The sequence below is a fragment of the Diachasma alloeum genome, unplaced genomic scaffold, assembly GCF_001412515.2.
Source record: "Diachasma alloeum isolate Michigan unplaced genomic scaffold, Dall2.0 Dall_scaffold_00176, whole genome shotgun sequence".
Lineage (NCBI taxonomy): Eukaryota > Metazoa > Arthropoda > Insecta > Hymenoptera > Braconidae > Diachasma > Diachasma alloeum.
Genome location: NW_021680342.1, coordinates 1,749,934 through 1,762,403, shown reverse-complemented (window position 1 = coordinate 1,762,403; position 12,470 = coordinate 1,749,934). Strand labels below are relative to the sequence as shown.

At 41.1% G+C, this 12,470-nt stretch overlaps 1 protein-coding gene across 1 annotated transcript in view; it reads left to right on the top strand.

Annotated features, from left to right (window-relative positions):
- Nucleotides 1–5,518: 5,518 nt before the first annotated feature.
- LOC107048244 (latrophilin Cirl) overlaps nucleotides 5,519–12,470 on the top strand; it is a 140,366-nt gene continuing 133,414 nt past the window's right edge. Inside the window, exon 1 of the mRNA XM_015271333.2 lies at nucleotides 5,519–5,584. The gene's annotated coding sequence lies outside the window, so the exon portion shown is untranslated. The remainder of the gene's footprint in view (nucleotides 5,585–12,470) is intronic.

The window sequence follows — 12,470 nt, the reverse complement described above, 5'->3', positions numbered from 1 at the left end:
CCCCCCCCCCCCCCCCGCCCTTCCATCTCAACCTATCGAGCGTCGTACACCGTTGGAAATTCATGGTGAAGTCGAGGAGTTCTTGCATTTTTCCGTTCCGCATAAGTTCGTTCGCACGCCGGAGAGTTTTCCTCGGGTAAAGAGAAGGATGAAAGAAAAGAGAGGAGAGGGATAAGGTAAGAAGTGAGAGAATGCCACCTCCAGAGCGACACATTCCAAGCGAATCTCTTACCTTGGCTGCTCCTGTTTCCATCGTTCAAACTTTTCACCAACAGATATAACCAAAAAGTACTCCAGGAACTGAAGAATGTTTTCACGCTCGTGGGTTAAACTACGAAGCACGAGAGAACACGAACGGTTTCCCTTGATAAATCAAACAATACTAGCGCTAAAAGACTTTATTATTAGTCTCTCTGTTCGAGTCGGGAATCGTATTGACGTTCAGCAAGTTGCGGGGATTAATTTGAGTTTTCGTTTTTGTTTTTGCTGCCGAATCGAAGCTTTGTAAGCGTCTCTTTGACGATCTTGTAATTTCACTTGGAAATGATGGAGAATGTCATGAAACGCGCAAATATGATGTTTTTAGAAAATGTTTTTAGAAACTGTCTGCTTGTATGTGCAGATTTTTCATAAATTTTTGCGAACAGAATCGGTAGAAATGAAAAAAAAACAAAAGGCTAATAATGCATAAAGTAACGGTCAAATCTCCTGTCGGATCGGCCCGGTCCCCAGCTTGTTCCATCAAGTACTGTACATTATTTTTTAATTGTCGTGTGGATTAATCACCAATCTGTTGATATCAAATTCATTACTCTTTCCCCCTTCCCCCTTTCATGTTACTCAAGAGGAATTTGTCATGGGCGATGTAAGTCACCGCGGATTAGATGTATAAAAATCGAAAACGATGATGAATAGGGCATTACCAACGGTTTGGTATGGCATCGTGTGCGTGGCGGTATGATTTACGATGAAATCAAAAGACGCCGTACAGTTTTTTCCCCTTATATCTCTACCCTCGTCCTTCCTTTTTTTCTTATTCTTCTTACTCAAGCAGAGATAACATAATTGCCAGCGCGTGTAGTAGCCTGAGTCTCTCCTCTTTCTTCTATAAAACGCGAATGTTGGGATACAAATGCGGGGACCTCTTCGATCACCAGAAAATGTCCCCTTCGATATGGGCATATGTAGAGGCCTCCCCTCACCTCCCCCACCATCAGAAAACATTTGGTGTATTATAGAACCCAAGACCACTGAACTCACCAAGGCCCCAGCAGTCTCACCGTAAAATATTCTGAGAAGTGTGTATCCGAAACGAGATACAGTTGACAGTAATGAACGACGACGAATTTTTATTAAGCATTTTTCCTTCTTCTTTAACTCACTTATTTCATTTCTTGATTTTTATGTTTGCCATTGGTCGGTGGTGCCCACTCTCAGAGCCCCCGGCACTGATAATATTTGGCCAAGAAGTGAAGTGGAGAATTGCGTCGTGAAAATTGATAATATATCATGAGCGCACAGTTTACCCCCCCTGAGAGAAAGCCACACAGTTGAGTATATATACGAAAGGTGATTCCTTATAATTGGTTAGGTATTTGCATGGAGTCTTTATACTTATTGAGGTTTAGCCGGCGTCGGCATCTCTCACCGACGCGGTTTCGATGCAGACCGGTCTACTCACCTTCTCTTCGCAGGGCCCGTCGGTTTTTATCATTAATGCTTGGTACGCAACCGGCTCGAAACACGCGATGGCGACACATCTCTTCCTCTCATTGGATCCAAAGAGTACACTGAGATGCTGCACTGAATCCTATCGTCTTGTTTTTTTTTAGTATTTTTATATTCTTATTATTCCATCCATCCTCTCTGTTTCCACTCACCTTTACCACGCTCTTTCTCTCTCTCCTGACATCCCGCAAGGCACTTTTGCTTCGTCACGGCCCCCGCTTATGCCTGTCACATCGATACCCACCGGGCGCATTACACGTACATGTGGAAGCCAGTAAAAATATAAAGTCAAATATACAACGTGAGTCAGGTAATAATTAAAAATACAGGACTCTTCTTTTTTCCCCCAGGCAAATGCATTGGTCGAGGGTGCAGGGAGAGAAGAAATCATTTTACATTTATTTCTTATATTTTTATCTCTCACCACGGGCATACACGTAATAGCGGTCATATCGAACGATGATGGGTATTTCGCACGCATCCAGCCACTGGATAATCGGGAAGATTCGTTAATTACTATTCAACGCGGTGTTGTAGGATAATAGGCAGGCCGTGCAGTGGCGATGTGAATGGGGCGAGAGATTTTGTATAAATTGGAGGAGGGGTGGACCAGGGAGTGAGGTGGAATTGGCTTATAGCTTTTAATGGGACTGTTGTATGCAGGCATCACCGTCTCGTACCACGTCCAATCCAGTCGGGCTCTCTCCGGTCACTAATAGTATATCCGTTTGAAAGTAATTACCCCTGGAGCTTGATAGGATACACTATGGGGTTAGAAATGAAAATTGTGGCAATTCGAAGAGCCCGACAATTAGTACACACATATGGATTATTCGCTGATGTGCGTGTGAGGGTGTAGAACGTGAGAAAACTTGTCGGAGGGGGAGGGGAAGTGAGAGCGAATCGTCTTATCTGTGTGGATGGGATTTCATCGCACACACGTGGACAATTTTCCGATTTTAATCGCCGATAATCCAGAGCTTGAAATCGTGACATTTTCTAGTCAAATAAGTGGAAAGAGGGGACGGGGGAATGCATTCACGTGGGGTCGTTTCGCCTCGTTCTCACTTGCTGCACAGAATCCAAGGAGGAGGAAGGAGGAAGGAGGACCCCCTCACCCAACAGCGAGTTACGCTGGGTAACGAGTTCAGCCAGAGAGCTTAAACGAAAAGTACTTTGCGCACCGGCGGAAAAGCTCGAGTAGAATTTATAGATCCGCGGATTTGCTGTCTCTCTTTATCGCTCTTACTCTCTCTCACGCTTCCACTTGAATGTACCTGAGCACACAGGTTAGGAGGAGAAAGAGAGAGTGCGTTGGGGGAAAAAAGAAGAGGAGACTTATCTTTCTCCTCGGATTAGACAGGTGGAGAGAAGGGGATATACTGAGGAGATGGGCTTGTAATCGCCGGGCGATGAAATAAAATCTCTTTGTCAACAAAGTTCGAGGGATGTTGGAGACATAATTACAACGTTGCTTAAATTGTCACAAGTGGGACGCTTCGCCAATTGTTTTAGCTTCATTGGCGCGTCCCTTGAACTTCATTGATAATTATTAACATCATGAAGATCAATACCTTCATTGATTTTAATCGGGGAAATCTCTTTGCTTCAGCTAAATCACGAATTCTGTAGCTTCTCGTCTAGTGTGATATTGATTTTTTTACCGGCACTTAGGATTCTTGTGCATTTTTCAAAGGGCTGTAATTGGCGGGGAGTATTTAGTATTGAAATCCCAGCGAGTATTTTTATCGCGGTGAGAAATTTTAATTGGCTATTTCGTGTTAGTAATTAATCTATGGAATGTGGAAATGAAGAGAGTCGTGGACGAGACTTGAGGTGAATTTACCACAATATTATTTTTTGCATCTCGTGTATCTCGTGTCCTCATCATAATTGTCAACTATCAATGTATCGTAAGTGCTAGGACAGATTCACACTGAGACAACCAAAGTTTTTTGGGAAGTACGTCTTTACTTATGTCAAGAAACTCGTGGCTTGAAAATTTTCAAGAGCAAAATATCTTGCACTAAGAAAAAAAAACTTTCGCCAAGAAATTTTGTACTCGTCCTGAAAGAAAACGATTTCTGATTCCAAGTAAAATTGACTTAATTCATTTGATAATTTTTTAACCTCAGTCCTGAAATACTTTAATGCGAAAACCACTTGAGTTGATTTCAGAACTCGTTTTCTTGATACGAACCAATTGCCCTCATCTTTCGGACAAATATAACATTTCTTAGCATAAGATTTTTTTTTCTTGGTATAAGAATTTCTAGATGCAAGTAATGACGTACTTCTCAAAAAACTCTTGTCTTCTCAGTGTAAAGCAACGCGATTATCATAATTGAAACCTAATCAGGCTCGCCTGAGAATAACTCGATTGGAGAAATACGATTTTCAACAAACAAATGCTTCCCTCAAGTAAACGAATATTCGGAAAAGATAATTTTTTTCTCAGTCCGCTCATAGTGCAGAAGAAAAGCCCCGAAACTTTCCTGGTTTTCGCATATTATATCAACGAGCGTTGAATATATATGTACATGTGTCTGCGTTGAGTGGACTTATACACCTACTAAAAGGGGTATATATATGCTCACTCGATTCCCCCCAGTGGAGTGAGAGAATCAGCAAACGTTGGGGAGGGGGCGGTAGAGAGGGATTTTGCTGAATACTCCACTGTACAAGTGAGTAGAGTGGAAACACCGGAGTGAGATAGAGGGAGTTGAGTTGGAATCGTGGGCTACACGCCTGCAGGGAAGAACGTACGTTGCTTCATACTAAACCGTGGCTCGAGTTGCTCCGTAGGACAGTTCAACGAGCGTGTCTTCCGAGGCTGGATCGCCGGGCCTCCCCCTCCCCCTCGCGCTCCCAACAACTTTTAACATCGTACACTCGATCGGTGTCTCTCACCTCGAACGTGGCCCAAAATCAGATAAGGATTTGTGGATTTTAAACCGGTAGTGTTTTGTGACTTTGAACTTCGAATTTAAATGAAAATACAGTGGAAAAAAAATGTGAAAGTGATGGGTCAGCCAGGCATCCCTCGTGAAAGTGTTTATTTAGCGCTCTTGTGGGTGGATTGAGAGAGAGGGAGAGAGAGAGAGGAAAATTTGGATTGAAATTGCAATTCAGTGAAAATTGCATTTCATGGAGTTTCTTACTCTTTAATGGTGCGTTGTAAATAATTGTCGGGCATCTATCGGCCTATATCGATTATCTCACTGTTGATATGTGAATTATCCATGTGACGTGAATGATCTCTCAATATCGATAAATTATGATGTGTGTGGAGCCATTAAGCTGATACGTTATCACTCCGCGATCAGTTGGAAATCGCAATTGTTGCGGATCAGCCACCAGTGACGTTTCGTGTGTAACACTTGCGGTCTGCGGAATGTCTCGTGCGCTGAATCAAAACGATATCCGTCCACTCAGAATAGCAGTCATTCTGTCCATAATCATTAGATGCGCAATTAGTGACGATTGGTGCAAAACCAGTGATTGATCAATCGTCTGACTTGGAGGTTTGTGTTTATATCTGATATTCAACTGGTGCATGCACTGCAGTAATGAAGAGTGGAAGAGGTTCGTGTGTGATGATTATTTGTTCGTTAAAATTCCATGGTTGAGTCCACTTGATTATGTATTTTGACGTAAATGTGCAGTGACAGCTGTGACACACCGTGCAACGGATCCAGTTGATGCACGGTGGATGGGGCCATACTGTGGATATATTTGAACCGGGGCTAAGAACCTGTGATTAATAAATAAGTGATTTTTATCTCGTTTTGTTGCTTATTTCTGGTGATATTGTGGATGTACGTGAGTTTAATTCTGTACGTCTGATTCTATCGAGGTAAGATACTTTCAACACGCGGAGAAAATTATTTGCCGAATTTCAACAACTAGTTGGGGAAGTTTAACAACTAATTAATTAATTTCGAATTGTTAATAACGAAATTGCGTGAAATTTCAGCCAAAAATGTTTAATAGTGTTATCTGTAAAAAACGGCCAGCTTGAACCTCTAATTCAATAAATTCAAGCAATTTTGACTATCAAACTAGATGATGAGGGCATATATACAGTTGGAAACAATCCAATTTGTTAAAATTGATCCATCAAAAACATTGACGAATATTTATAGAAAATTTAACAAATGGCTGTCGAATGAAATTGAAAATATTTTTCTAAATTTTAATTAATCAGTTTTTAAATTTCAATAACTGGCTGGTGATCCATTTTAGCGTTATGAAAAAAATCACTTAGATATTGCGCACTAAACTGAGAAAAAAGTTATCAGAAAGAATCAATTATCTTCTTAATTGGAGTTTCGTCAATTCATTGCCCAACGAAATATCCAATCCCGAATTGCATCATATTAACTAAAATAGTTTATTCATCGGCTTTCGAAAAAGCTGTCGAAACAATATTAGGGAGAAAACAAATGGTTCGTCTATCACCGCTTGTCAGCACTTTGCTAGCCTACTCGTGCGTTTCACCGAATGATCGACAGACAGCAAACAGAGGCAAAGCAAAAGGAATGATGAAAACTATTTCGTTTTTTCCCTCCAAAAAAAGAACATTTGCGCAAAAAAATGGGGGTGATAGGCGCAGCATCTCCGATTATTTTAAAAAATAACCGCGCGCGTGTTCGCTCGGGTGGCAACAAACGAACAAACTGGTTCCCGCTTCGATGTCTCGTCCGAGCTTCAACCGAGTTGATCAAAACACGCCTCACTGTGTCCCTATTTTGCCATTTTTTTTTGTTGCTCACAAATGTTTTTTCTCTCCCCCTTTTGCACCTCCCACTAACCCGCACACGGGCCCTCTCCAACTCTATCGCCTCGAAAAATCTGTGTCAAGCGACATGTTGACACGTGTTGGAAGTTTGCTCACACATCGTCCCTCTCTCTCCTGCATGCACAAACCGAGCAACATCGGTATGTGTATTATAGTGTCGGATTTCGTTCCATATAAAGGCGGCTTGGCGAAGGCGCAAGATAGGGGCGGGAGGGCGAGGCGGGGAAATTGGGTTTTTAGAAGAGGAATCGCAGATGCTGAGGCGAGAGCCACTGAGGGACTCTCATGGGTGCAACGTCAACGGCAGCAAACGACTGGCCGACTGGACGCTGACACAGTGTATTACAGCTCTCAACTCTCCGGTTACCAACTCAACTTTTTTCTTCTTTATTCTTTCCTGTATCACCAACTATTTGCACGAGGAAAAGAAAACAACAAACTAACGGAGGAAAGAGAGGAGAGAAATAACACACGTGTTTGTTGCCTATAAAGTCGCACGGGTCAGTAGCTATCGCATTCCCTGATTTCGAGATATGAAATATAATTTTATTATGACGTGAAGCCGTCGAGGTATACTATCCTTAAATCGGGTGAGGCACTCCCCGCGGCGTTTGGACCGCAAAATGAGACTCTGTGGACTACAGACATTTGGGATAAAACCCCGTGGGCTGGAGGTAAAATGATGCTGTACGTTATTTTGGTTTATAAAATGTTCTTATCGGGTGGGTTTAATGAAACAATTTGCAAAATTGTGAACAAAATGAGAGGGAGATGAAAACGAGATGGAAAATCAAATTGGTTTTCTTCGTCTCTTGTTAGCAGACTTGTTTGAAATTATGTGGTTCTGGGGATAAAGTTGTAATGACATTTCCAAATTAATCGAATACTTTAAAAATAGATTTCTTTCTGTATGTTCTAGTATTTGTCTTGCGCTCTTCAGCTGATTAATGCGACGAATTTATTCTTATTGACTGATCCTGATTCAATAATGATTTGTCGATTTTTCCACATTGTACTCTAAGTTGAAAAAATTTTTTTTACACCTCCCACGAGTCAAAAAACACTATTACGCACTCGTATCGAAATATACTAATACACCTATGCAGAGAAAAAGTGCTAAACGAATAAAGTTCTTGATGTATTTTTTCTAGAAATTTCTCTCCTGTTTTCTCCTGGTTAACAGAGATGATCATTCGTAATTATTAATCAATTGATGCACTGTTAAAAAAATTTGGCCGAGTTTTCCTGATTTTTCATTAATTTTCCCGGAATAATTAAACTTTGATTTACAGTTCCCACAGATTGTTCCATGAAATTACGAGTTTTTAATAGCAAAATTCCTTGAAATTGAAGTGCACATATTACTTGTTAGAAATTTCCAAGACCCTTACCGGGAATTTCAGTGAAAAATTTTCAACAGTGTCCCATTTTAAATTTCTTCTATTCTTCGAGGCCATTAAACCGTTCTCAGCAATTTTACCTTTGAGAAATGAAATAAACTACAAATTTTCAATGTTTTCCAACGTTTCAAGTGGTACATCCACTCCTCATCAGGTCAATTCATTAATTTCCCTCTACAAAATGCAAGAAATATAAAAAATCATTATTATCCATTTTCATGGAGTCATATTCACTGCTTGAAATAACAGATTAAACATATAATGAATTCAATTTAATTATCCATGAATTATTACCTACTTTTATGTTTAATCGGATATTTCAAGCAGTGAATACGTCTCCGTGAAAATGGATGATAATAGTTTTTTATATTTCTCGCATTTTGCAGATGGAAATTAATGAATTAGCCTGATGAGGAGTGAAGGTACCACTGGATACGTCCTTTGGAAGTTAAAACTGCTGAGAACCGCATAATGTCCTGGAGCAATATCAGAAATTTAAATGTTAATACTGACGGTTGGAATGTTCATTCTATTGTCGTGTCCCATTTTATTATTTCATCGAGAAAACACAGTTATTGATCCAAATTGACTAATAATTCTTTCATTTCTCAAATTCTGATCTCCGCCAAATAGTAGCTGATACACAGGATAATCCCTGGAATAAACCTGAAATTGAACAAACCCATTCCCCCTAGCACATGACACCAGTGAGCCCAGCATCAGCATCCAAATGAACCGATAAATAATTACAAAGGCAAACTATCGCGATATATGCACCATGACACTTGTGGATCATCCCTCAGTCGGCAGAATCTATTATTCACCAAAATTCGGATGAGTCGGCGTGTTCGTCTAGTTATAAGTTGATTAGTCATCGACCAAAATTCCCTGTGAGTTTGGCGTGGGCTTTTGGAAGCTGCAACTGTAGCTAAACGAGGATAACACAGGAGCCCATTAGCGACATATGGTACACGTTGCTATTGCTATTTGAAATAACTTGAGATTGTTAAGGAGTAGACGAGTGAGAAATTTATGAAGGGAGAGAAGTGAGGTGAAATTCTTCGGCTGATTACGCACACAAACCGAGTTGGATGGAGTGTATTTACCACACGGCATTCTGCCAGCGGTGAACAGTCATGTCATATGAGCTATAAATACACGGTGAGGACGATGTTTTATGAACTTAAATGCGAAACTTTTTACGATCCCCCCGGAGATGATGTTTTCGAATGAAAATGTCAATGAGGATAGGAATGAAATTCCCACAGTATAGTGCCCTGACACAGAGGATTCATTTTTCAACGCTGGTCTCTACAATTTTTTTGTTCAAATTATCTAATGGTTCAGTGCAATCATGCGCTGCCGAGCGGGGGTCTCACAGCGTATTAATAACACGTAAGTACGCCCAATGATTCCAATGCAGCGTAACTCAATTTAAAACATCGAGCGCGACTAATCATTCAATATAACCGTTGACCGTAAGTTGGTAGATTGCGTACATTTAAACATGAGGCATGGATATTGCCCGGGCAAGATGAGTGGCCAGCACGGTATCACTGTGTGTTATATCGTTTATGGCGTTCCGCATCGATAAGTAATCCAACTAATGTCGGCGAATGAGCTGGGAGTACCGCGTGCAGTTCATCCCCGTGCGCGCTCAGATTTATTTTTGAAAATTGAGCAAATGTCCGTGAGAGAGAATAAAGAGTGCAGAAAATTCTTGGCATTTTTCCCTTGACCTTTGGTTGCACTTGCCGTTGAAAATTCATATCTACTCAATGAAATTAACGACTGATGTTCCGTTTTGAGTGGATAAAACAGACGTCTCTTTCACATTTTTATTCATCACCCTGATGAACTCTCTGAGGGCATCTCCTGATAATAACCGTAAAACTTAACTTCATAGAAATTTGAATCACACTGAGCGGATGTGCATAATTGAATTGGCGTAAAGTGAGTGTGTAGACAAGGAGATGTTGAAAATCATATACAAATGGTAGTAGCAATCATTCAATTACACTCTACTAAGCAACGAATGATTTCATTTGACAAAAGACCATACCGAGAGAAGTGAGTGCGCTGTAATAGCCATCCAATGTATGCGCACAAGCTCGACTGAAAGTTCAGTTCACTTCGTTAATAATGTATTCATTCGGCGACCGAATAAGTCCCGGGGTAGGCCATTATCGTTATCTCTTTTTTATTCTCTTTTTCATTTTTCTCTTTCCTCCTTATTTCCTCATCCCCTCTGCCCTTCCACTCGTCCTCATCCTCCTTCGCCAGTGAAAATACGCCCTCGTTAATCTATATCTCGTTTCATGCGCAAATCCCAGACACTAACTGAAATTAGGGGTAGGGCAGGCCTCGTCGTGGCTCATTACAGTGATCTTCCTTCCTTCCTTTTTTTCATAGGCATGATTGCGAGAAAATTCAACGATCCGGACGGAGATAAGGATCGTAGTTATCTATCGTCGGTGTCTCCGCTGAGGTAGAAATTGTTTCTTGAAAAAAAAACAGAGGAGGAAGGGGAGAGGAAAGATGGAGAAATGAACACGTGAAAATTACAGCCTGTCGGGACGCGTCACGTTTGGATAAACTCCCTTTTTTTCCATCTCCAACGGTCTTTATTTCTACTTTTTTCTATCCCGACTGTGGTACATTCCTTGGCTCCAACGAAAGTGGCATTTTATGCCACGTAACAAGGTCACACGCGGTATCACCTTTACCTTGCGCCTCCGCAAGTTGCATTCTCATAATATTGCGACAGCCCAAGTGTCAGGTACAGCTCTCCCGCGGAGTGGCTGCCGCTTGGACGGCAAATGTAGCACCTCCCTTTTCTCAATGTCTAGCGCTATGTGTGCCGCTCTATGCGGAACGCTCCCTGGGAGCCCAGACACTTCACCCAGATAAATGGTTTCATAATCCAATGGCTTTTTTTTTCAAACGCGATTAAATTATCTACTCGAGACTTTGAGGTCCGCTCGAAAGGTTTCGTCGGGAGAAACTTTTCCTTTGTACTGATTGAGTTAATTTCTAAATGATAGTCATTACTTAACAGTCTTTATCGGCTATTTATTGCTCACTAAGGAGACTCGATGTTAAGGCACTTAATGAATGCATTTAGCCGAATCAAAACGAGATGTTCGCAGCTCCGTAATTGAATCACTTTTTTTCTCAAATCGATTTACTTCTTTTGTTAAACCACTTCTTATGCACGGAGGTTCATTCCTTCGTGGGTCAGCGAATGAAAATTAATTTTCAAGATCATTAATCGACCTAGTGGTGGTACACGCTCCAGCGAACAATTGTGAATAAATACATTTCATACACTGGCTACTAGGAACGGTAAATCGTACGGTAGATTTTCGCGAGACAAACGGCTTATTATTATTTTTTGCATATATATTTTTCACTTCGAGTTTTATTATCAAACAATAAACAACGTTTCTCTCCGAGGGTTATTGATACAAAAGTACTAAGCGGATGAAATTTATTTTCCGATCTGCACAACAGACAGGTGGGAGGTGGGGGCACGATGAGAAATAGGTGGGTACTGAGATTATAGAGAAGTCCATGACTACCTCGGTCTGCACACCACTGGAGCCACTACTCCCTTGGCACTTGTGTGTGCCTTATTCAAATCGTATCTCCCAGGGGCCATTTTCGATCACAACAGCGGTATTGACAAAACCGCTTTCCTCATGCAAAATTCATGAATATTTCTTATCCTGACGATGTAAAGCAGCGCGATGTAATCCCTACTTTCTTCCTCTCTAACTCCCTTCTATTTCATACGTACAGTGGTATACTAACACCCCCGCCAGCAACCGGAGGGAAAATATCGTTTCACCGAAAATGCTGTATTTAGAATACCCAGTACCAGGAGGGAAAAGCCATTCGGTGGAGACTTGTTCGACGATAGATAGGAAATCTCTCGTCCGTGAGACTGGAAAATCAGGGGACAATCTACCCGACTGATTTGAATTACTGAGAACTCGAGTAATGGTGGGGCAAAATTTTGCTTCAAGTCGTTCTTACGATATGTCAGGGGAATAAATATTTAAATAAACGTATTTATTTGATTGGAATAATAAGAAAGTTTATTCGATTCAAATACACTTATTTGTCTGGGTGTAGGTTGAGGGGACTTTGCGAGAAAATTTCAATTTTTTGCCCAGGGGGAGGAGGAGCATTCTCCAACCTACGTAAATTTTTAAGGCCGTGACTATTCGCACCATTGCGTGAATCACTCCCGTACACTCCATACACTCCACGCATGCGTGAAGTTTGTGTGTTTCACGCAGCCGAATTTTCATACTGCTGTGTATTTCACGCAGTTGAAGTTTTATACCCCTGTGTGTTTATACACAGGCAAGCCATTTCTCGACCCGCTCTTTCATTTGAGCCGAAAAAAACATTCATATCTTGTCTGACATCGCTGCTACAAACTCGTGTGTACAACTCGGGCCTTCAATTGAAAACCCAAATTGAAGACCCGAGTTTGTAGCAAAGATGTCAGACAAGATATGAATGTTTTTTTG